This window comes from Triticum aestivum, chromosome 7D (assembly GCF_018294505.1).
Source record: "Triticum aestivum cultivar Chinese Spring chromosome 7D, IWGSC CS RefSeq v2.1, whole genome shotgun sequence".
Classification (NCBI taxonomy): Eukaryota; Viridiplantae; Streptophyta; class Magnoliopsida; order Poales; family Poaceae; genus Triticum; species Triticum aestivum.
In genome coordinates, this window is record NC_057814.1 from 90,354,378 (window position 1) to 90,378,844 (window position 24,467).

Genomic DNA, 24,467 nt, shown 5'->3' on the forward strand with positions numbered 1-24,467 from the left:
AAAATGAATTTTCTATCTCTATAAGATTTATCTCAGTCCATACAGGGGATTCTTGGATTTTAACAAATATTTATGGGCCTAGTGATAATGAAGGCAAACATAACTTTTTGTCATGGTTCAGAAACATTCAGGTGCCTGTAGAAACTGATTGGATCATCACTGGAGACTTCAACTATATTAGATATCCTTCCAACAGAAACTTAGGATCTGGAGACATGAACAATATGATGGAATTCAATGCTGCAATCAGTCAACTTGCCTTAGTTGAAATTCCTTTTAAAGGTAGAAGTTTTACTTGGAGCAATATGCAGCAAGCCCCACTTCTGGAAAAAAATCAATTGGGTATTCACCTATGAAAATTGGTCTTCAAATTATCCCAATACACTGGCAATTCCTCTGGCAAAACCTGTTTTTGATCATTGTCCATTTGTCATCAAAATTGGTACTAGCATTCCTAGAGCCCAAGTCTTTAGATTTGAAAACTTCTGGCTTCAACATCATGACTTTCAAGAGGTAGTTCAATCTAATTGGCAGCAACCTTTGTTGGCTAGTGACAGTGCTAAATTAATCACTGCAAAATTTAAAAGGCTCCGGAAATGCCTTAAAACTTGGAGTAAAAGCATTTCAAACTTAGCTGGCAGTATTCAGGCCACCAATAATGTTATTTTGATGTGGAAATATTTTGAGGAATATAGAATGCTCACTGGCAGTGAGCATAATGGAAGGGAAATGCTTAACGAACATTTGTTAAAGTTGTTGTCTTTTCAGAGGATTTATTGGAGGCAAAGAGCAACAATTAGATGGGTTAAATTTGGAGATGAGAACTCTAACGACGCGTTTGGTTGGAGCTCAGGTAACGTATTCACTGTTGTATCAGAATACACTGTATTAGATTAGAGGTAGTTGAATACGAGATGTGTTTGGTTCACGCAAGGGAGTAGGAAGCCGTGGAATACCGTCGTCAGCCTTGTAGACTATGCCGGACGATTGGAGGACGGACGACTGCTGGGATGGCTCGTGACGGAAAATGAGATCACTGGCCGTTCACAACAATCGCTACTGTGCTCACGGCGGCGCTGCCCACTACTTCGGCGAAGAGAGATCAGCGGCGCTCGGCATTGGACGCAAATGGATATCAGCAGCCCTCGGCGGCAGAGAAGAAGGGAGATTGGCGGCGCTCGGTGGCGGAGGTGAACGAAGAGACGACGATGGTACTGCTCATGGCGAGGGAGATCATCGTCGCTGCCGCTTCGTCCTCGTGGTGAAGAAAACAATCAGGAAGAAAACGATCAGAACGAGTGGTATTGGATAACAGGCTGGAGCGGGTGTTTTCGGTTTTGTGAAAGATGTTTTTCGGCTACATGGGAACTAAAACCGACGTGGCCGAAACAAACGCTGGTAACGTAATCGTTAGCCGGTGTATTCGGAAGACAGCGAGAATGTCACGAACCAAACGCGTCGTAAGTTTTTTCAGGCAAATGCCACCATTGAATACAGACACAATTTCATACAATCTTTAAATAATGATCAGGGGATTGAGCTATTGATACGTCTCCAACGTATCTATAATTTTTGATTGTTCCATGCTATTATATTATCTCTTTTGGATGTTTAATGGGCTTTACTAAGCACTTTTATATGACTTTTGGGACTAACCTATTAACCTAGAGCCCAGTGCCAGTTTCTGTTTTTTGCCTATTTCAGTGTTTCGCAGAAAAGGAATATCAAACGGAGTCCAAACGGAATGAAACCTTCGGGAGCGTGATTTTTGGAACGAACGTGATCCAGGAGACTTGGAGTTGAAGTCAAGGAAGCTTCAAGGTGGCCACGAGGCAGGGAGGCGCGCCCCCACCCTCGTGGGCCCCTCGTGGCTCCCCTGACCGACTTCTTTCGCCTATATATATCCATATACCCTAAAAACTTCGGAGAACAGAATAGATCGGGAGTTCCGCGGCCGCAAGCCTCTGTAGCCACCAAAAACCAATGGGGACCCTGTTCCGGCACCCTGCCGGAGGGGGAATCCCTCACCGGTGGCCATCTTCATCATCCCGGCGCTCTCCATGACGAGGAGGGAGTAGTTCACCCTCGGGGCTGAGGGTATGTACCAGTAGCTATGTGTTTGATCTCTCTCTCTCGTGTTCTTGAGGTGGTACGATCTTGATGTTTCGTGAGCTTTGCTATTATAGTTGGATCTTATGATGCTTCTCCCCCTCTACTCTCTTGTAATGGATTGAGTTTTTCCTTTGAAGTTATCCTATCAGATTGAGTCTTTAAGGATTTGAGAACACTTGATGTATGTCTTGCATGTGCGTATCTGTGGTGACAATGGGATATCATGTGATCCACTTGATGTATGTTTTGGTGTTCAACTTGCGGGTTCCGCTCGTGAACTTATGCATAGGGGTTGGCACACATTTTCGTCTTGACTCTTTGGTAGAAACTTTGGGGCACTCTTTGAGGTTCTTTGTGTTGGTTTGAATAGATGAATCTGAGATTGTGTGATGCATATCGTATAATCATACCCACGGATACTTGAGGTGACAATGGAGTATCTAGGTGACATTAGGGTGTTGGTTCATTTGTGTCTTAAGGTGTTATTCTAGTACGAACTCCATGATAGATCGAACAGAAAGAATAGCTTCGTGTTATTTTACTACGGACTCTTGAATAGATCGATCAGAAAGAATAACTTTGAGGTGGATTTGTACCCTACAATAATCTCTTCATTTGTTCTCCGCTATTAGTGACTTTGGAGTGACTCTTTGTTACATGTTGAGGGATATTTATATGATCCAATTATGTTATTATTGTTGAGAGAACTTGCACTAGTGAAAGTATGAACCCTAGGCCTTGTTTCCTAGCATTGCAATACCGTTTACGCTCACTTTTATCATTAGTTACCTTGCTGTTTTTATATTTTCAGATTACAAAAACCTATATCTACCATCCATATTGCACTTGTATCACCATCTCTTCACTAAACTAGTGCACCTATACAATTTACCATTGTATTGGGTGTGTTGGGGACACAGAGACTCTTTGTTATTTGGTTGCAGGGTTGTTTGAGAAAGACCATCTTCAACCTATGCCTCCCACGGATTGATAAACCTTAGGTCATCCACTTGAGGGAAATTTGCTACTTTCCTACAAACCTCTGCACTTGGAGGCCCAACAACGTCTACAAGAAGAAGGTTGCATAGTACATCAAGCTCTTTTCTGGCGCCGTTGCCGGGGAGGTGAGTGCTTGAAGGTATATCTTTAGATCTTGCAATCGAATCTTTTAGTTTCTTGTTTTATCACTAGTTTAGTTTATAAAAGAAAATTACAAAAAAATGGAATTGAGTTTGCCTCATACGCTTCATCTTTTTAATATCTTTCGTGAGTATGATGGAAAGGAAAATTGTGCCAAAGTGTTAGAAGAAGAATGCATTAAAATGTTTGGAACTAAATCTTTGAATGATGAGCATGATTGCAATGTTGTTAGTATGAACTACTTGAATATCCATAGTACTAATGATGATTGCACTAGTCATGATGAAAATATCTCTTATAAGCATGTCAATTTCCGTGGAGTGCATAGAGCTCGCAAGTACACACCAATTAGGGAAAATAGATTTTGCAAGAGGCATAAGTATTTGGAAACTAAATGGTTGCAAGAAAGGCTGGATGTTTGTGCTGAAAATTTAAACATTCTTAGCCCTACTTGTGAACTTTGCAATGAACGTGATCATTTCAATAACCAATGCAAATTGTTTCATGATCGTATCGTGTCTAAAAAGTGTGATGACTTGATTTCCCTTGCACATCATAATGAACTTAGTTTGCTTTTGGTTATGAAGAAATGAAACGTATAACTAAGGATCTTCCAGAAATTGTCCTTGATAAAGTTCTTGATTTTGATCTAGAAGAAATTTATATGTATTGTGCGGTGAATTGCATTGAAAATCCTTATATTGCCAATTACATAAAGAAAAGAAAACAAATAGAGGATGAAGAGAATACTAATGGAAGGGAAGAGGCTTCCCAATATCCTCCTATTATTTCTTATGATGAATCAGGTAACGAGGATGAGCCTTTTATTCAACCAATCTCATTAATAAGGAGCTCCAAAAAGAGGATTAAACCCACACATGATGTGAAGAAGAAAAAGAAAAGACGGAGAAGCAAAGGTAGAAAGGTATCTCTCCCAAATAATGTTGCTCCTATTACTCATTGTGATGATGATAATTGCTATACTATTGGTGCTATCCATACTATTAATGATGAGAGTGATTATGCTTATGATATGAAAAGGCCCAAGCTTGGCATGCTATGTTTGAAGAAGATGATGTTTTTGATAATATATTTGCTGCAATTAATGTTTCTCCCAAGCTTGGGGATGCTATGTCTAATGAAGATGATATTTTTAGCCTCTCAAGTTTTGATATGCAAATTTATAATGATGATAGCATGCCTCCTACTTATGATGATTATATTGATGAAAGTGGGTTTGGAAGAGTGTCAACTTTAGGAAGTAATGATCCCACTATTTTGGAGGATGTTGAATCTTATTATGATGATTATGAAAGTGGATTTGGAGAGGTCATGACTTTATTTAGTAATGATTCTACTATCTTGGAAGAGGTTTCAATTGATTATGATGAGAACAAAGTTGCTACTTATGATGATTATTGTGATGAAACTTATGCTATAAAAATTAGTGATGATTTTATTTATAGAACTTGTCATGATTATGATTATCCTTTTTTCTGAACATTATTCTTTTAATGTGGAAACAATTTATAGTATTCGAGTCTCTTATGACACTCCCACTATTCCTAATGAGAAGAATTTTGCTTATGTGGAGAGTAGTAAATTTTCTATGCAAGTAGATCATGAAAAGAATGCTTTAGGTGCTGGTTATATTGTTGAATTCATTGATGATGCTACTGATAATTATTATGAGGGAGGAATATATGCTTGTAGGAATTGCAATAATATCAAGTTTCCTGTCTATGTGTTGAAATTTTTGAAGTTATGCTTGTTTTGCCTTCCTATGCTAGTTGATTATTGTTCCCATAAATTGTTTGCTCACAAAATCCCTATGCATAGGAAGTGGGTTATACTTAAATTTGCTATTCATATTATTCATGATGCTCTCTTTATGTTTCAATTCTTATGTCTTATGTGAGCATCGTTGAAATCATCATGCCTAGCTAGGGGCGTTAAACGATAGCGCTTGTTGGGAGGCAACCCAATTTTATTTTAGTTTCTTGCTTTTTGGTTCTGTTTAGGAATAAATAATCTATCTAGCCTCTGGTTATATGTGGTTTTATGTTTTAATTAGTGTTTGTGCCAAGTTAAACCTATAGGATCTTCTTGGATAATAGTTATTTGATCTTGCTGGAAATTCCAGAAACTTTCTGTTCACGAAAAAAATTGTTAAAAATTACCAGAATGTGATATAATACTTATTCCAATTTCATAAGATTAAAAAAGAAATTATTTAGGTCTTCCTATTTTGGTAGAATTTTTAGAGTTCCAGAAGTTTGCGTTAGTTACAGATTACTACAGACTGTTCTGTTTTTGACAGATTCTGTTTTTCGTGTGTTGTTTGCTTATTTTGATGAGTCTATGGCTAGTAAAAGAGTTTATAAACCATAGAGAAGTTGTAATACAGTAAGTTTAACACCAATATAAATAAATAATGAGGTCATCACAGTACCATGAAGTGGTGTTTTGTTTTCTTTCGCTAACGGAGCTCACGAGATTTTCTGTTAAGTTTTGTGTTGTGAAGTTTTCAAGTTTTGGGTAAAGATTCAATGGACTATGGAATAAGGAGTGGCAAGAGCCTAAGCATGGGGATGCCCAAGGCACCCCAAGGTAAATCCAAGGACACCAAAAAGCCAAAGCTTGGGGATGCCCTGGAAGGCATCCCCTCTTTTGTCGTCATTCATCGGTAACTTTACTTGGAGCTATATTTTTATTCACCACATGATATGTGTTTTACTTGGAGCGTCATTTTATTTTCTTTTGTTTTGCTTGCTGTTTGAATAAAATACCAAGATATTAAATTATTAAATGTTAGAGAGTCTTCACATAGTTACATAATTATTCGACTACTCATTGATCTTCACTTATATCTTTCAGAGTGGTTTGTTGTCTGCTCTAGTGCTTCACTTATATCTTTTAGAGCACGGCGGTGGATTTATTTTGAAGAAATATATGAACTCTCATGCTTCACTTATATTATTTTGAGAGCCTTTAGAACAGCATGGTAATTTTCTTTGGTTATGAATTTAGTCCTAATATGATGGGCATCCAAGAGGGGTATAACAAAAACTTTCATATAAGTGCATTGAATACTATGAGAAGTTTGATTCTTTATGATTGTTTTGAGATATGAAGATGGTGATATTAGAGCCATGCTAGTGGATTAGTTGTGAATTTGAGAGATACTTGTGTTAAAGTTTATGATTCCCGTAGCATGCACGTATGGTGAACCGTTGTGTGATGAAGATAGAGCATAGCCTGACTATATGATTTTGTAGGGATAGCTTGCTTTGGCCATGATTTTGAGAAGACACGATTGCTTTGTTAGTATGCTTGAAGTATTATTGTTTCCATGTCAATATTAAAATTTTGTTTTGAATCTTATGGATCTGAATATTCTTGCCACAACAAAGAAGATTATATTGATAAATATGTTAGGTAGCATTCCACATCAAAAATTCTGTTTTTATCATTTACCTAGTCGAGGACAAGCAGGAATTAAGCTTGGGGATGCTAATACGTCTCCAACGTATCTATAATTTTTGATTGTTCCATGCTATTATATTATCTCTTTTGGATGTTTAATGGGCTTTACTAAGCACTTTTATATGATTTTTGGAACTAACCTATTAACCTAGAGCCCAGTGCCAGTTTCTGTTTTTTTGCCTATTTCAGTGTTTCGCAGAAAAGGAATATCAAACGGAGTCCAAACGGAATGAAACCTTCGGGAGCATGATTTTTGGAACGAACGCGATCCAGGAGACTTGGAGTTGAAGTCAAGGAAGTTTCGAGGTGGCCACGAGGCAGGGAGGTGCACCTGCCCCCCTGGGCGCGCCCCCACCCTCATGGCTCCCCTCACCGACTTCTTTTGCCTATATATATATCCATATACCCTAAAAACTTCCGAGAACAGAATAGATCGGGAGTTCCGCCGCCGCAAGCCTATGTAGCCACCAAAAACCAATCGGGACCCTGTTCCGGCACCCTGCCGGAGGGGGAATCCCTCACCGGTGGCCATCTTCATCATCCCGGCGCTCTCCATGACGAGGAGGGAGTAGTTCACCCTCGGGGCTGAGGGTATGTACATGTAGCTATGCCTTTGATCTCTCTCTCTCTCGTGTTCTTGAGGTGGTACGATCTTGATGTATCGCGAGCTTTGCTATTATAGTTGGATCTTATGATGCTTCTCCCCCTCTACTCTCTTGTAATGGATTGAGTTTTTCCTTTGAAGTTATCCTATCGGATTGAGTCTTTAAGTATTTGAGAACACTTATGTATGTCTTGCATGTGCGTATCTGTGGTGACAATGGGATATCACGTGATCCACTTAATGTATGTTTTGGTGTTCAACTTGCGGGTTCCACTCGTGAACTTATGCATAGGGGTTGGCACACGTTTTCGTCTTGACTCTCCGGTAGAAACTTTGGGGCCCTCTTTGAGGTTCTTTGTGTTGGTTTGAATAGATGAATCTGAGATTGTGTGATGCATATCGTATAATCATACCCACAGATACTTGAGGTGACAATGGAGTATCTAGGTGACATTAGGGTTTTGGTTCATTTGTGTCTTAAGGTGTTATTCTAGTACGAACTCTATGGTAGATCGAACGGAAAGAATAGCTTCGTGTTATTTTACTACGGACTCTTGAATAGATCGATCAGAAAGAATAACTTTGAGGTGGTTTCGTACCCTACAATAATCTCTTCATTTGTTCTCCGCTATTAGTGACTTTGGAGTGACTCTTTGTTACATGTTGAGGGATATTTATATGATCCAATTATGTTATTATTGTTGAGAGAACTTGCACTAGTGAAAGTATGAACCCTAGGCCTTGTTTCCTAGCATTGCAATACCGTTTACGCTCACTTTTATCATTAGTTACCTTGCTGTTTTTATATTTTCAGATTACAAAAACCTATATCTACCATCCATATTGCACTTGTATCACCATCTCTTCGCCGAACTAGTGCACCTATACAATTTACCATTGTATTGGGTGTGTTGGGGACACAAGAGACTCTTTGTTATTTGGTTGCAGGGTTGTTTGAGAGAGACCATCTTCAACCTACGCCTCCCACGGATTGATAAACCTTAGGTCATCCACTTGAGGGAAATTTGCTACTGTCCTACAAACCTCTGCACTTGGAGGCCCAACAACGTCTATAAGAAGAAAGTTGCGTAGTAGACATCAGCTATCAGAACATCATGCAAAGGCTGCAATTCTTTGGGCTGCATTCAAAGAGAGACTGGGACAGACTGGTGATATTTAAGATCCTCTAAACTTGGTCAATCTCATTCCCAGAATGGAGGGCTTGCAGGATTTAGATGCTCCTTTCACAAAACAAGAGATTGAATCTGTCATCAAGAACCTCCCTTCTGATAAAGCACCAGGGCGAGATGGATTCAAAGGAGATTTCATTAAAGCTTAATGGAACATCATTGCTGTAGATTTTTACAAGCTGATAGATGATTTCTACCATGGAAATATTTCTCTTCAAAGTATTAAAGCTTCTTTCATCACCTTAATACCAAAAAAAGATAATCCATTTACAACCAATGATTTCAGGCCAATTTCTCTGCTCAAGTGCACAATCACGATTTTAACCAACTTGTTGGTAAATAGGTTACAGACAGTTATACTAAAGATTGTGCACACCAATCAATATGGATTCATCAAGAATAGAACCATTCATGTCTGTCTTGGGTGGGCTTTTGAGTACTTGCATCAATGACAACAATCCAAAAAACCATTGTTCTGCTTAAATTGGATTTTGAGAAGGCTTTTGATCTACTTAATCATAAAGCAATTATTGCTATTCTGAGAGCTAGAGATTTTGGACAGACATTGGTAAATTGGATCAAAATACTGCTGTCCTCAGGAACATCCTCTGTCCTGCTCAATGGAGTGCCTGGAAAATTCTTCCATTGTAAACAAGGAGTCAGGCAGGGAGACCCTGTATCTCCCTTGCTATTTTTTCTGGCAGCTGATCTTCTCTAGTCAATTATTAATGAAGCTATGCATCATAACCTGATTCATACACCTATTGTCATCCAAGCTTGCCCAGATTTTCCTGTGATCCAATATGCTAATGACACAATCTTAGTTCTGCCTGCTGATGCCAGACAAGTTGGTCAAGTGAAAAACCTCATTTTGCATTATAGCGCTTTTACTGGGCTCAAAGTTAATTACGAGAAACCTTTCATGGTGCCAATCAATGTGACTGATTCTCAGATCAACATTGTGCTTAATATCATGGGATGCCAACAAGGTCATTTCCCCTTCACCTATTTGGGACTTCCACTTGGCACAACAAAATCAAAAATTGAAGATTACAGCCCAATGATGCAAAGAATTGAGAGAAGACTTACTGGTTGCTCTACCATGCTTTCCTATGATGGAAGATTTTTACTTATAAAATCTGTATTTGCAGCCTTACCAATCTTCTTTATGTGTACTCTGGCACTTCCCTTGGGAGTTATTGAGCAAATCAACTAGTACTTGAGAAACTTTCTTTGGAGGAAATTTGGCATGGAAGACAGAGGGACAGCTCTAATTGCTTGGTCCAAAGTTTGTTTACCAAAAAAGCAGGGGGCGTCTTGGTATTATAGATATTGCTCTTCACAATAAGGCACTACTCATGAAAAACCTCATCAAGTTCCTCAACAAAGAAGATATACCTTGGGTTAATCTGGTCTGGGAGAAATATTATCATACAGAAGCACCAAAAGGAAAAGCTGAAGGTTCTTTCTGGTGGAAAACTCACATTAGACTCTTAGACAGATTGAAACACATTAGCAAATGCACAATTGGATCTGGCTAAACTGTGCTATTTTGGAAAGATACATGGAATGCACATACCCTACAAACCATTCTCCCCCATCTTCACTTATTTGCAGTGAACAAAGATCAGTCTATGCTGCATTTCTTTGGGGAGCATGACTGGACTGAGCATTTTCACCTACATCTATCCATTGAAGCATATGAGGAATTTAATCAGTTGCAAGACCTAGCACCCATCCTGCACCCACACAGAGAGGATAAATGGAATATCATTGGGGATATTGGTAAGCCCACAACAATTCACATTTACAATCAGATGTTGGAGCAGAAAGAAGAGCATCCTTTTTACAACATAATTTGGAGAAGTTCAAGTAGACTTAAACACAATGTCTTCTTCTGGCTAGTGGCTCATTGCAGAATCAACACCAGGTCTCTCCTGCTTAGAAAAGGCATGCAACTTGATGACACTTTTTGTCCCAATTGTAACCAGCAGGCAGAGGAGACAACCATGCACGTATTATGGGACTGCAACTTTGCACAAAAATGTTAGCACTCCTTGATCCCCAATAGAAAGAGAGGCACTTCAGTATATGAGGGCACCACCCTGGCCATAAATCTCTTTCCAAGGCAGTTTGCAGTAGAGATCATCATTCTGGGTTGCTGGAACATACGGATTCAGAGGAATGGAAAAGTTATCAGAGCAATCCAGCAGTTTGTTCAATCCTGGAGATTTCACCTTAAGCAAGATTTAAAGCTTCACAGAGACAAGATCAAGCAAAAGTTCGAAATTCGACTCTCTCAGTGGATAGATCATAATTTGTAATCATGAGTTTCATTCCTAGAGCAGGCATTGGCTAATCTCTTAGCCGAATTTCATCCCCTTGGGGGTGAGTATTATATTGTACAATATTTATTTTAATATATTTACCATAGAACAATTGTTCTACGGTGTTGGGTCAAAAAAAGTTTCTCCTACTACTCCTTATCTTACTCACTTGGAGTTTTTTTTTTGCGAAAATTCTTGTACTCAAAACTCAGAATTACAATCACGACGTACAATATCAAGGACTTCTCCGGGTCTTGACCCAAGCCATACCGCAGTACGAACTTGAACCCTACCAATGTTGGCCATAAAATGACTAGCTAGATTTTGACTACGTTGAATATGAGTCACTACAAAAAAAAAGACACATCCGTGACATTTTGGGCCGAACAAAAATCTTTTCTGTCATACTTATGACACTTCTATGATGATACTTGTGACAAAACCCGGTATCATCATAGATGTGGTGGGGTCCTACTTCTATGACAAAAAATCATGACAGAAAATGGGCTTTTCGTCCTGGGCGGGCCGGAGACGTAGCTGCATGACATTCTTTGGGCCGTCCATGATGGAAAAAACCATGGTAGAAGCAAGGGCACGGAAAATATCGGGGAGTCCCGGTTACGGTGGGTGGTCAGGGGCCGAGCGATGCGCGTTTCTCTTGTACGTACGCGTGTGTGTGCGAGGCATTGGGCTCTAACTGAACCCGAGCGAGGCGTTGGGCTCTAACTGAACCCGAGCGATTGCACTGCAGGCTACGCGTTACTGAACCCGAGCGATCGATCGATGGCTGTTAACTGAACCCGATCGAGCGATTCCTTTGCTACTGCTGCTAACTGAAGCCGATCGATGCTGCCTCTAGATGAACAGTGAGTGTTGCGGGGGGGGGGGGGGTTGGATGAACAGTTCCCGGTGGGGTGGATGAATAGGACCCCGTGGCGTTGCCTCTGGACGAACAGTGAGCGTTGCTGGGGATTTGGATGAACAGTTCCCGGTGGGGGTGCATGAATAGGACCCCGATCGTTCGAGCCGGTTGGGGCTGGATGAACAGGACCCTGTGGAGGGCAGGATGGACAGGACCACCCCGTGGAGGGCAGGATGAACAGTAGATGGTGGAGGGCTGGATGAACAGTAGCCCGTGGAGGGGTGGTTGAACAGTAGCCCGTGGAGAGGGCTGGTTGAACAGTAGCTGGTGGAGTAGCGCGCGGTGGAGGCTGGATGAACAGTAGCCGGTGGAGTAGCGCGCGGTGGAGGCTGGATGAACAGGAGCCCGTGGATGAACAGTCACAGGTGGAGGCTGGAGGAGGTCGACGGTGGATGAACAGTAGCCCGTGGAGGCTGGAGGGGGTCGACGGTGGAGATGAACAGTATCCCGTGGAGTCCCTTTTGCGGTACACCACATCCCTCCCGATGAACAGGACCCCCGTTTTGACCGAAGCGCTCCAACACAAGTCTGTTTCCTCCGTTTTGTGGTACGCCACACCCCTCCCGATCAACAGGATCCCCGTTTCGACCGTAGGAGGTCCGTTTCCTCCGTTTTGCGGTACGCCAGACCCCTCCCGATGAACAGGATCCCGTTTCGAACGTGGCCGGTCGAACACAAGGCCGTTTCCTCCATTCCGTGGTACGCTAGGCCTCGTTTACATCGGCTGTTCCGTCCAAGCCGGTTGGCTCCCACGCGTTCCGTTTCCTCCCGATGAACACGACGCATTCCGTTGCCTCCCCATGAACACGACGACGACGCTGTTTCTCCGTTCCGACCCAGCCATGTACACGAGCCCCGGCCGTATGTACGCGCGAGTAGGCGTTCGAGACCCTGCCCGTATGTACGTACATGGCCGTATTTACTTTCTTGCACCCTGGCCGCTATACGTACGTGTACATGCTACGTGCGCGCCTCTACTACGACACGTGCGCGCCTCTACATCGACGAGTATGTACGTACACGTTCGCGACCAGAATGACAACGCTACGTACGCTTCGACCAGGTGTGTCCCGACTGTCAGGCACTTCCTTGCGTGCGAAGATGTAGCTGGTGGGTCGCAGCAGTCAGGGGGAAACGTTTTTTTTCGCGAAATACGGTGGCCCGTCCGGTGGGTCCCGCTGTCAGGTGGAGGAATAATTATTCTGCGCGTAATAAGAAGGCACTTCCTTGCTGCGGCTGTGGACCCAGCTGTCAGCCTCTGCACGTACAGTCCACATCCGATGGAAGCCGTTCCTTGACCACGGTTACCACGCCGCGTCGAGAGCACCAGGGCGGTGGACGACGGCGAGGCCTAGGAAGGGGACGACGCAGAGCCAGGGAAGACGTGGCAGTGGATGCCCACGCGTAGAGGAGTACGAGGGTTCACTGGTTCGCTACGGTGTGAAGCTGCCGTCGCCACAGAATAACAGGGGGTGTGGGTGAGTAGAGGGATGGCCTGGCCAGCGGTGGGAGTAGTAGGGGGCGGTGAGGCCTCCGCCGCATCGCAGCTGGCCACGGGAGGCAGGAGCACGAGGCACGGCCGGCGCTGGTTTGGGCGGTTGGAGCAAGAAGACCAAAGGTTGAAGAAGCACTACGGCCGTTGGATGGAGATCATACGGTCACTGGAGCTAGAATCGTGCATATTGACTAAGTTGACAAAGCCCTCCGTCCCCGTCAACTTAGTAGGCCCACAAGTCAGCCTGCCACTACACTAGGTCCCAGCTAACAGGGGGAGTATTCATTTTTTGTGCGTAATAAGGAGGCACTTCCTTGAGTGCGAAGATATAGCTGGTGGGTCCGAGCTGTCAGCGGCGGTAACGTTTTTTTCGCGAAATACAGAGGCCCTTTCGGTGGGTCCCTGATGTCAGGTGGAGGAATCATTATTTTGCGCGTAATAAGGAGGCATTTCCTTGCGTGCGGCCGTGGACCCAGCTGTCGGCCTCTCCACGTACAGTCCACTTCAGATGCATGTCGGTCGTTGACCACGTTGACCAGGCCGCGCCGAGAGCACCAGGGCGGTGGACGACGGCGAGGCCTAGGAAGGGAACGACACGGAGGCAGGGAAGACTCGGCAGTTGTTTCCCACGCGGAGGGGAGTACGACTGTACGAGGGTTTACTGGTTCGTCTGCCGTCGCCGGAGAATAACAGCAGGTGTGGGTGAGTAGAGGGATGGCTAGGCCAGCGATGGGAGTACGGTGGGGCGGTGAGGCCTGCGCGGCAGCACAGCCGGCCGCGGGGAGGAGGGAGCAGGCAGTCCCGCTGGCGCTTGTTTGAGCGGCTGGAGCAGGAAGAGCAGAGATTGAAGAAGCACGACGGCCGTTGGATGGACATCCAACAGTCACTGCTTGTGCGTCAACCTTTTTTTAGGAAAGCCTCAAATCTGTGGAAAACAGCATACAGCCCATCTGCCATTATTTCTAATAATTTACAGCCCATTTGCTAATTCTTAAGGTTTTTTTGGAGCCCATATTCTTTTTGTTAGCATTACAGCCCATATTGTGGCCACGGTTAAAAAATTATACGAAATTTTGCATATTTCGGTGCGGTCCGAACTGTTTTTAATCCCGAAATTTCGAGTCACATTCAAACTGATTTTAAAAATAAATGTATATCAATATAAAATCCAACAAATTGTCCATGCATAAAAATTAATGTAATTTAAAATCCGAAATAAAAAAAGAAATTTGAAACTAATTGCCGGTTTGATGTGTTTTAAAAATGTACATCCCATTTCTCATTACTGATAGGCCATTTTCTCGGCCAGCCGAATGAAAGCTCTCCTCGTCTTGAAAGATTTGCAGCCCAACAGGCCTGACAAAGCGACTTACTTGGCAAATCACAAAAAAAACTGGGCTGTGGCCGTGGACCCAGCTTTCAGCCTCTCCACGTATAGTACTCTTCCAATGGAAGTCGGTCGTTGACCATATTGAGCACACCGCGCCGAGAGCACCAAGGCGGTGAATGACGGCGAGGCCTAGAAAGGGGACGATGCGGAGCCGGGGAAGACGCGGCAGTGGATGCCCACGCGGAGAGGAGTACGAGGGTTCACTGGTTCGGCTGCGGTGTGAGGCTGCCGTCGCCGCAGGGCCTAGCTAGCGGTGGGAGTAGTAGGGGGCGATGAGGCCTCAACGGCCGCACAGCCGGCCACTGGAGGCAGGAGCAGGCGGTCTCGCTGGTGCTGGTTTGGGCGGCTGGTGCAAGAAAAGAAGCGATTGAAGAAGCAGCAGGACCGTTCGATTCAAATCCAACGGTTATTGCTGCTAAAATCGTTTGTTGACTAAGTTGACAAGCCCTGCGTACGCGTCAACTTAGTAGGCCCACAGGTCAGCCTCCCAACCGGTGCGCCCCAGATGTCAGTGGGGAGAATCATTTTTTTTGCATAATAAGGAGGCAGTTGATTGTGTGCGGCCAGGCCAGCAGAGGGAGTAGGGTGGGCCGGGGAAGCCTACGCGGCATCACAGCGGGCCACAAGAGGAGGGAGCAGGCAGTCCCGCCGGTGCTAGTTTAGGCGGCTGGAGCAGGAAGATCAGAGACTGAAGAAGCACGTCGGCCGTTGGATGGACATCCAACAGTCACTGCTGCTAGAATCACATGTTGACTGACAAAGCCTTGCGTAAACAAGTCAGCCTCAAAATCTGTGGCGTGTACAGCCCATTTGCTTATATTTTTATAATTTTTACTCATTTTATAATTGATATGGAATTTATTGCAGCCCGTTTTCCATTTTTAGAATTGCTGCCCATTTTCTGGTCTAAAATATGTGGGAAATTTTGAAAATTCGCAATTTTTTGCTGGGGAACAAAATATTCTTAATCCAAAAATTAGTAGCCATACTAAAACAAATTTAAAAATAAATTAGTACTATGTCATGTTAAATCCAATGAAATACGTATAGGATATCAGTGAAGAACAAAAACAAAAAAAACTAATATCCCATTTGCTATAATTCTTTTGGAATTTTCAACCCCTTTTGATATTACTTTTAACAGACACTGACCATACTCTTTGGCCAGGCCGGAATGCATCCCTCCTCGTCTTGAAATATTTGCAGCCCAGTAAGTTGGAGAAAACAAATAGGCCTAGCTTGGGTATTCTTCAAAAAGAAATACTGGGCTACCTATTTTCCCAAAGAAAAAACTGCTGGGCTGGTCATGTTGTTAGACGGGCCACAGAGACCGCACAACCCAGTTTATAGCCTGCTCCTCCGAATTACTACTAAAAAAAGTTGTGCAATTCTGTCGTTAATTGACTATACGTTGAAAATGATGTGGGTCCCAGATATCAGCAGGGTGGATTAGAGTAAAAAACGAGGGGTTCATCTGAGTAGTAAAAGAGGCGCTTGCTTGTGTTCGGGAGTGGACCTGGTGGGTCCGTACTGTCATACTCACAACTACAGTCCTCTCCCGATTCACTATGTTGACAGGGACCGTTTCGAAAAAAAACTATGTTGACAGGGCCGGACGGCGGCGCCGCGGCGAGCGCACCAAGGCGGAGGATAAAGTGCTGTCGCCAATGTGCTGGGCTGGGTTGGACATTCTTATTGAAAAATAAAAATGGACCGGATCTATTTACGACGTTGACTACGATTTGCATGGGTCCGCTGGTTGCAGGAAGAAAATGCTGGGAGAAAGAAGACTGGTCGCTATCTTTGCCGAAGAATAATATCGACTGAATGTAACGACACTATCATAGGAAATAATATCCTCCTGTTAAATCGTGAATTTAAAGAACTGGTGCATGAGCATTTAGCTTTATTTATTTATTTACTTATTTATGTTTAGGGGACCATGAGCATGTACCTGGGCCGGATTCATGTGAGAGCCTCCCTTCCAGTTAATTATGGGCTTCTCTATTGGGCCTTCATCAGTGGGCTGCATGTTATCAACAAGTGGAAAATGTGTTCCGTACGAAAAATAGTATGCGCTACGTACGGTACGGGGCACTAAAGGATCGAACCGTGCAACGACTTCCAAAACATTGTGTTTGTCGTTCTAACAACACATTTATTCAACCAACAGACGAAATATACTACTGATTGTACATTGAAAACAGCAGCAGCAGCAACCAGGGCTGGGGGTGCAACAGAAGCAGTAAGCAGGCCAGAAGAGTGAAGACGCAGCTCTCTCTTCCAAACCAAACATCAGCCATCATTACAAAAGGGCTACCAAAAAAGAACAAGTGTATGCATCAAACTAAATAAAGATCCTACTACACCAAGTGTACGCATCTAACTAACTGGCTCAGTTAGACGTTACTATTTATTAAGCTGTGGAGATTGGCTGACGGCTTGAACCAGATGGGTGCCTGACGGGGGAAACTCCAGCCAGCAGGTCGAAGTCTGATACTTGCGACCCTCTCTCCTACTTTGGGCTGCAGAGCGTGGCGGCACATATCAGGGTATGGTGCATGCAGAGACGCATGGTACGCTGTGTACACACAGTTTTGCCTGATGAACGAAACCGCGCTGCCATCATGATCCTTGCCGTCGGTTATCTCCTGGTTAATCGGATAATTCAGTCCGACAAACAGAGAGCGTGTACCAAGGCTACTTACCAACCTCCAGTCAAAAATTCCTGAAGGCCCAGAGAAGCTGGGATCCTGCTCAAAGACCTTGCAGTGACTGTGATTGTATTCCGTGAAACAACACGTCCGGTACATGCGAACGATCATCAATCGTTCGCCGTCGTCTGATCGAGCCAGGAACCACCTGCAACTGGCATGCCGCTTTTATTTGAAAGGTTCTGCGATTAGGAAGGGTAGGGACACCAGGTGGCCTACAACATCATATCAAGTTGGAGTCAAATAACCCTCAAAAAAAAGTTGGAGTCAAATAAAAAAGGGCTCTTGATGTAGTCAATCTTAAGAACAGCATGTTATGAGCATGAATAGTTTTTTAGTAAATGTTGATAGTAATATAAGCAAGCCATCATGATATCATAGGAAAGTAACATACTGCTGTAACAACCGTTTGTAGCGATGATTGGAGTAGGCCAGCAATACGTCCAGCCATAGAAGGAGTCGACAGCATAAATGAAGCCCTTGTGTTCAATGGCATCAGAGAACCATGGAGGATGTATGATCCTGCGATGGACGTGCAGATTTATCCACTTACCGCAGTGACCTGTTAGATAGGCGAGACCGCGGTTGAAGAACGCAATTAGCCTGAAGTCTTGTGGGCACTTGGCAGATTACAACCATGAGCAAATCAAACTTGGTATCATGTTGGCTACTGTAAGATTCCGAGTATTCTGGGCCGCGGTGCCAAAGCAGTGCAGTGTTAATCGAACGAAGGGGGATTAATCGCCGGGTGTAGACCTCCACGAGCATCCAACTGCCGCGACCATCGACGAGCACCATCCAAGACGTGTTCATGCCGACCCAGTACATACCGTTAATGTAGTTGAGGGTGACGGGGATCGGGTCGCAGTCAAGGGGGTTGATGCTCGCCACCCTATGATCATTATGCTGCGTGACACACCGTTTCTGAAGATCAGGCGGCATAAGCAAGCAAGGAGCTGGCTTAAAAAGCTCTGGCCTGAGGGCTTTGAGTAAACGGTACATCCCCGACGAGCACGCGGCGAGCAGCATGGTACTGAGATTGTCCACACGCGAAACAATGAGCTTGATTACCTCTGTGGGGAGCGAATTCCAGCCACTCTTTCGGCGGACGCTGCTCGGTTCTGCCATTGTTAGTGCTTGGGTTTCGGACGAGGGGGGGCGCCTTAGTGGGGATGGAAGATTGGACGAGGGGGGAGGCGCCTTAGCAGGGATGGAAGAGCGGACAAAGATGGAGAACCGAATATGTGCTACGGGAAGTGGACATGTGATGATGACTACAGCATGCCGCTTGACTTACGAGACACATACCAGCAGCATAGGGTCATATCGAAGTCAGACAACTTGCTTGAGTGATCACAGTACTGGTACTCCCTACAGTACCTGCTACTATGCCCTAACTTGCTTGAGTAGAGTAGTAGTGGAGCAGGACTCTGCTCTACTACTAGCACCGGAGGAGTAGTATGTTCTAATCTAAAATAGTTACAAACTTCAATGCCCGAGCGTGGAACGACTACGAACTGCCATCGGTGCTAACTCCAATCCTGCAAGTCATGGATTTGTTTCTTTCTAACTTTCTGTACAAATCTGTAGCTAGCCTGCAAGTCATGTACACTGTACTGACAGTGGAACCCACAGAGTACTTAGAATACAAGATTAAGGATGCAATTAACTTTTTATAGAGGGAGAATTATACACGCAATTAACTCAAATGGATTGGACGTAACTCTATTATTCTCCAACGGCAACCGGCAAATTTCCTCCCGCGGGCCGGAGTAGGTTTCTCGGTTTGCATGCGGGTTTAACGGAGGGGTTTGATGGAGGCGAGGGGGCGTGTTCAGCCGGGCGTGCAGTGGATGGCGCAGTACTATTCGATTTGACAACTACAACTAGTATGTTATAAAAAACAAAGAAGAGTAGTAGAGATAGAGATAAGAATAGAGACTAGGGAGGAGCACCATCTACTGCTTCGTGGGCTACTCCTGCGCTCCATTCGGCGGCCGCAACGTCCCCTACAGCCACTCCCTCCTGCGCTCCATTCGGCGGGCGCTGTTGAAATTTGGGGAGCGCACTCTCGCGACTGCTAGCAGCGACGACTTCACCGACGACGACTTCTTCCCCGACCTCGGCAACCTCGTCCTCAACGACATGGGCGACAACCTCAACGCCAATGGTGCTGCTCCTGTTGCACCGTATGTGTTTCTGTCCTCCCTGTTCGAAATCGTGGTAGAATTCATGTTTCTAGTATGTGTCCTAGATTCGATCTGTTCATCTACTATGCTAGTCCGCATGATTAGTTTAATATCTGTTATAGCCGTCATGATTTATTTTGTGCTTATTCGGACTAAATCTCGTAGTAACTTGCTCATATATTCAACTGGCGGAACGTCCCCTACAGCCACTCCCGTTTCATGGACGGCCTGGTCGATGCCTCCAAGGAGCCCTTTGTCTACTGCTATGAGTGCCCGGTGCCGTTTTGGGGCTCGCCAGAGGACATCGTGCATCACCTGACGCAGGCGTGCGGCAATCACTACTGGCCCTTGGCGAAGAACATCAAGTACGAGACGTGCTACCCGTTCACCGTGCCGGAGTCGCTGGAGGATCAGCGCCGCCTGCTAGTCTCGGAGGAGGACGACAACGTCTTCCTCTTGATCGTGGCCACCAGCGAGGCCCATGTAGGCCGCCACCACATCTCTGTAGTGCGCGCCAGGGGCGACGCCGCTGACGCTGACACTGACACGAGGCCGATGTACGGGTGCGTGCTCACTATTACTACCCCTCGGAGGTCCGTGGGCGGCGACACTGGCTACGCCAAGCATACTTGGACTCTGCCAAGCATACTTGGACTCTGCCAAGCTGGGACTTTCCCGCCGATGTGGACATGGAAGACGCACGGTGTTATTTGACCACCCCCAACAATGTGCACGGGGACTCCAAGGAGGTTCACCTGGACATCTGCATATTCAAGTTAAATGTTGATCATTAGTCTTCGCTCAATGTAATCCGCTGTCTAAGAATGTGGAGACTTCCATGCATGATCTTGCTCTATTGGAGTATCGCGCATGAATAAAAGTGTATCCATTTATGGTTTAGCCTAGAATCTTCCATGTATGAATTTTTACTACAGTACTGGTGAAAGACTTATGATGAACCATTTCTTACATATCCTCTGCCCCCTTCCAAGTCATCCTGATTTAATCCCTCCGTCTAGGTGTATAAGGGCATGGTTAATACTTAAATAGTATAGCCAACCGTTGACTATAAGAAAGTGCCATGTCATCTGTAGCCAACATGTATAACAATGGATACTCAAAAACTAATTCTTGAAGATCATTTCCTGCAAAGCACAATAAGAGTTATTTCTTCACAAGTTTTGGATGCAGGTTGAACGGTTGAATGCTTTTGTTTGCAAAATATACTTTTTTATCTATTTCACCCGGATGTTTGTGAGCTCTAGAGATGAAATAATATCCGAACAAACCTATCGATACCTGTTACACATGAGATGACCCCCACATCCTTTGTCAAAATAAACAACTCCCCGATCAATGCATTTCACTCTTCCGTGCAACGCACGGGCACCTTACTATAGATTAGTACGACCAAAAATTGAACTAACATTATATATAGTACGATAAATGATGATGCATGCCACCTAAAATTATATCATTGAAAACTATGTTCAAATACGAATCCAACGATATTGTTTTTGTTGACATGCACTAACATTTTGTCAGTTAAATCTTCAGTCAAATTCAATGGGGGATAAACCACGACCGATGTAGTAGTACTAGTGTATAGGGCGGCGCTGCACGGGATTCTCACCTCTCACCCCGCTCGTGGCGTGGCAGTAAAGCTGTCATATCACAAAACCCAACCACTCCCAGTAATAAGTGGCCTGGTACAATAAACGGACAAGCAACCATCACATCCCTCCGTCTTTTTTGCATTTCGTCTCTCTCCATTTACTTTCTCCGGTTCATCTCGCACACTCGATCCCTAGCTACTACTCCTAGTATCCCTAGCTACTACTCCTAGGGCCAGTTATTTTGTCGGCTTCCCCAGCTTTTCCCATAAGACTAGTCACAGTGGAGAGTAACATTAAGGCGCCTCACTCATTTATTTGGGCTTCTAAACTACTACTAGTAGTACCTCCGTCCTGGTTTATTCCTCACCATTGTAATTTGTGCTAAATTTTGACCAAAGATTTAACTGATAAAATGTTAGTGCATGTGACATGCACTAACATTTCATTAGTTAAATTTATGATCAAAATTTGACACAGATTACAATGGGGACCAATAAACCAGGACGGAGGTAGTAGTTATGGGATTACTAATCAAGAAGCCTAAAAGAACCGGCCCCTGGTACTCCTACTAGTAGTAGTACTCAAGTTGGAATTCCAATTGCACGGCACATCTTGTTAGGCAAAAAATTCGATACAGGGTGCAGGAAGCGGTTTGGGAATTTGCATGCCTTTCCAACCAGTGAGATACTCCATACAAAGTACGACAGAGAAATAACCACAGAGAAGGAAGCTAAAAGTAAACAATCAAACGAGCATTTTTGCATTTGTTTTGCATTGAATCGTTTCACAAGCTTGACTAGTGCTGTTTTTCTACTTTTACAAAAACCGCATCGTAAAGTTAAAACGTGCATTTGCACGTACATAAGTAATAGTAGTACTCCCTCCATCTAGGTGTATAAGTCTTCCCTCCTTCTTGGTCACGGTGCACAACCAAAGATGACTTATTGACCTGGACGGAGGGAGTAGCACAGTCTGCAAGCATATATCGAGAGAGACGTGTAGTGCGATAGTATATAGTAAAGTTTGTGCTATATGCACGTACTTGCAAAATGCGTACGAATACACAAGGTTTCCAAACTTTCCCTTTTACATACTTAATTAAGGACGCTAAAAATTCCTGAACGTTCGGGATTTATCATTTGCGTCCCAAAACTAATGAGATCGCCTTACGAAACAAAAATTATACTCCTCCTAAAAGCCACGGCGCTCGCAGGAGCGCTTGCAGCGCGCCACGAGTGCCCTGGTGCACGGCCGTTTCCCAGCGCGCTGACACAACGCCTCTTCCTCAGCCTCACAACTCGCGAGGTGCTGATTGGCGGCTTGCCGGCGGGCGAGCGCAATCTCACCGGTGTTGATCCGGCGCCAACAGGTACTCCTCCTCGCTGGAAGCGTGCACCCGGTCCACGTACCGCCAAGCGTAGATGAGGCGCTTGGGCCCGACTGCACTCAGGGCGTCGGCATGGGCGTCCTCCGCCACCCTCACGTCCCTCGCACGAGCCTTCTTCCAAAGAGCCAATTGCCTGACTCTCTCGGACGCGACATAGGCCTCCTAGGCAGCTTGTTCCGCGGTGTGCTTCTCTTCCTCGGCCTTCTTCTCCGCCTCTATTTTGGCGCGCTCTGCTGGAGGCAAAGCCTCCCACAAGCTGACATCCATTTCTTTCCAAAGCTCCTCAAGGCTGGGGGGCTCGATGGGCGGCGCGGCGTTCTCCTTGTAGCGGGGAGCCGACGCGTCCTCCGACGCGCGTGTTGGCGAGATTCGGAACGCCAACGCGTCCACCTCGACGCATCGCGGCGAGGAGCGGAACGCCGACGCGTCCTCCTCGACTAATGGGGGCGAGGAACGAAACGGCGACGCATCGCGTCGCGGCAAGGAGCGGAACACCGACGCGTCCTCCTCGACTAGTGGCGGCGAGGAACGGAACAACGACGCGTCGCGTCGCGGCGAGGAGCGGAACGCCGACGCGTCCTCCTCGATTAGTGGTGGCGAGGAACGAAACGGCGACGCGTGACCGTCCGCGCGGTGCAGCGAGGGGCGCCTAGGGCTTGGGAGGGGCGATGCCATGGTGGTCGACATGAGAGGGAGGGGGAGGAGATAGCGATGAACGTGAACGTGAGGGGGATGAGATAGCGATGTCGTGGGAGGCGCAGTATTTATAGCGAGCAATGGCACACCTACGTAAGATATGGACTAAGCTGTACTGACTTAACTGCAGGTCCAATTGCGTCACTGACATGTGGGCCAGACCCCTGTTGGGCCCATATGTCAGTGACCCAATGCACCTGCAGTTAAGTAACAGCTACGTGGGCATATTTGTTGGAGTAAATTACGGGGGAGGGAAGGGGTGGAAATATTGCTGGTCACAACGGATTGGATGAGCGCGGGGGGAGGAGAGTCATGCATGCAGATTTTTTCCACACGGGGTGGAGTGGTGGGACCGCCGGAGGGAGAAGGAGAGTCTGGCAGGCATATTGTTTCCACACATGAAGAGGAAAAGATTTGGATACGAACGGGCTTCCTGCAGGTATGGGGAACGGTGCATAATAAATCTCATCTTGCATGCCGGGCTAGGTATAGTCTCAAGTCATCAAAAACATACACGCCCCACACATGTTCATATTTCAAGGTGCACTAAATTATTGCATGCGATGATTAAGGCTGGCCATAATGGTGGTATCTTAGCTGGTATCATGCACACGGGAATAGCAAACATGCTGATGTGGCAAAGAATTAAAGAAGAGAGGGGGGGTTAGAGTAACTAATGTTCATGCATGCATTGGTAAACACATTTTTTTGTGAAGAACTACAAAAACTATTCCACCGCCTCTATCTTGCTAAGAGTAGGTCAAATTTTTGAATCGAACCCTTTAAACTAGAAGGGAGGTAGTAGTACTCTAATAGCTAACCTTGGCCCTGTTTGGATCCATATGTTAGAGTTAGTTTGGGTTAGTTTGAACTCAACTAACCCAAAAAAAATCTAACCCACCCAAGAGGTGCTTTATACTACTCATTATAATCACTATTGTAGATATTGATATTTTTAGTATAAACGGTTGACGGAAGTAAAAAGGACCAGAGGGAGTATCATGCATGCGGAGTACGCAAAAAAATTTGCCCATTTATAGCCGGTCGAAGTCTCAAAGGGCGCGATCGTGCGAGGGAGGCGAAGGTCGTGGGAGGCGCGACGGTTGACAGAATTAATTGAAGTTACACACAAGCTAGCATGGCGTGCGAACAGGCAGAAGCTATACCGCCAGGCCTACGATATGGGTCTAGTAGACATG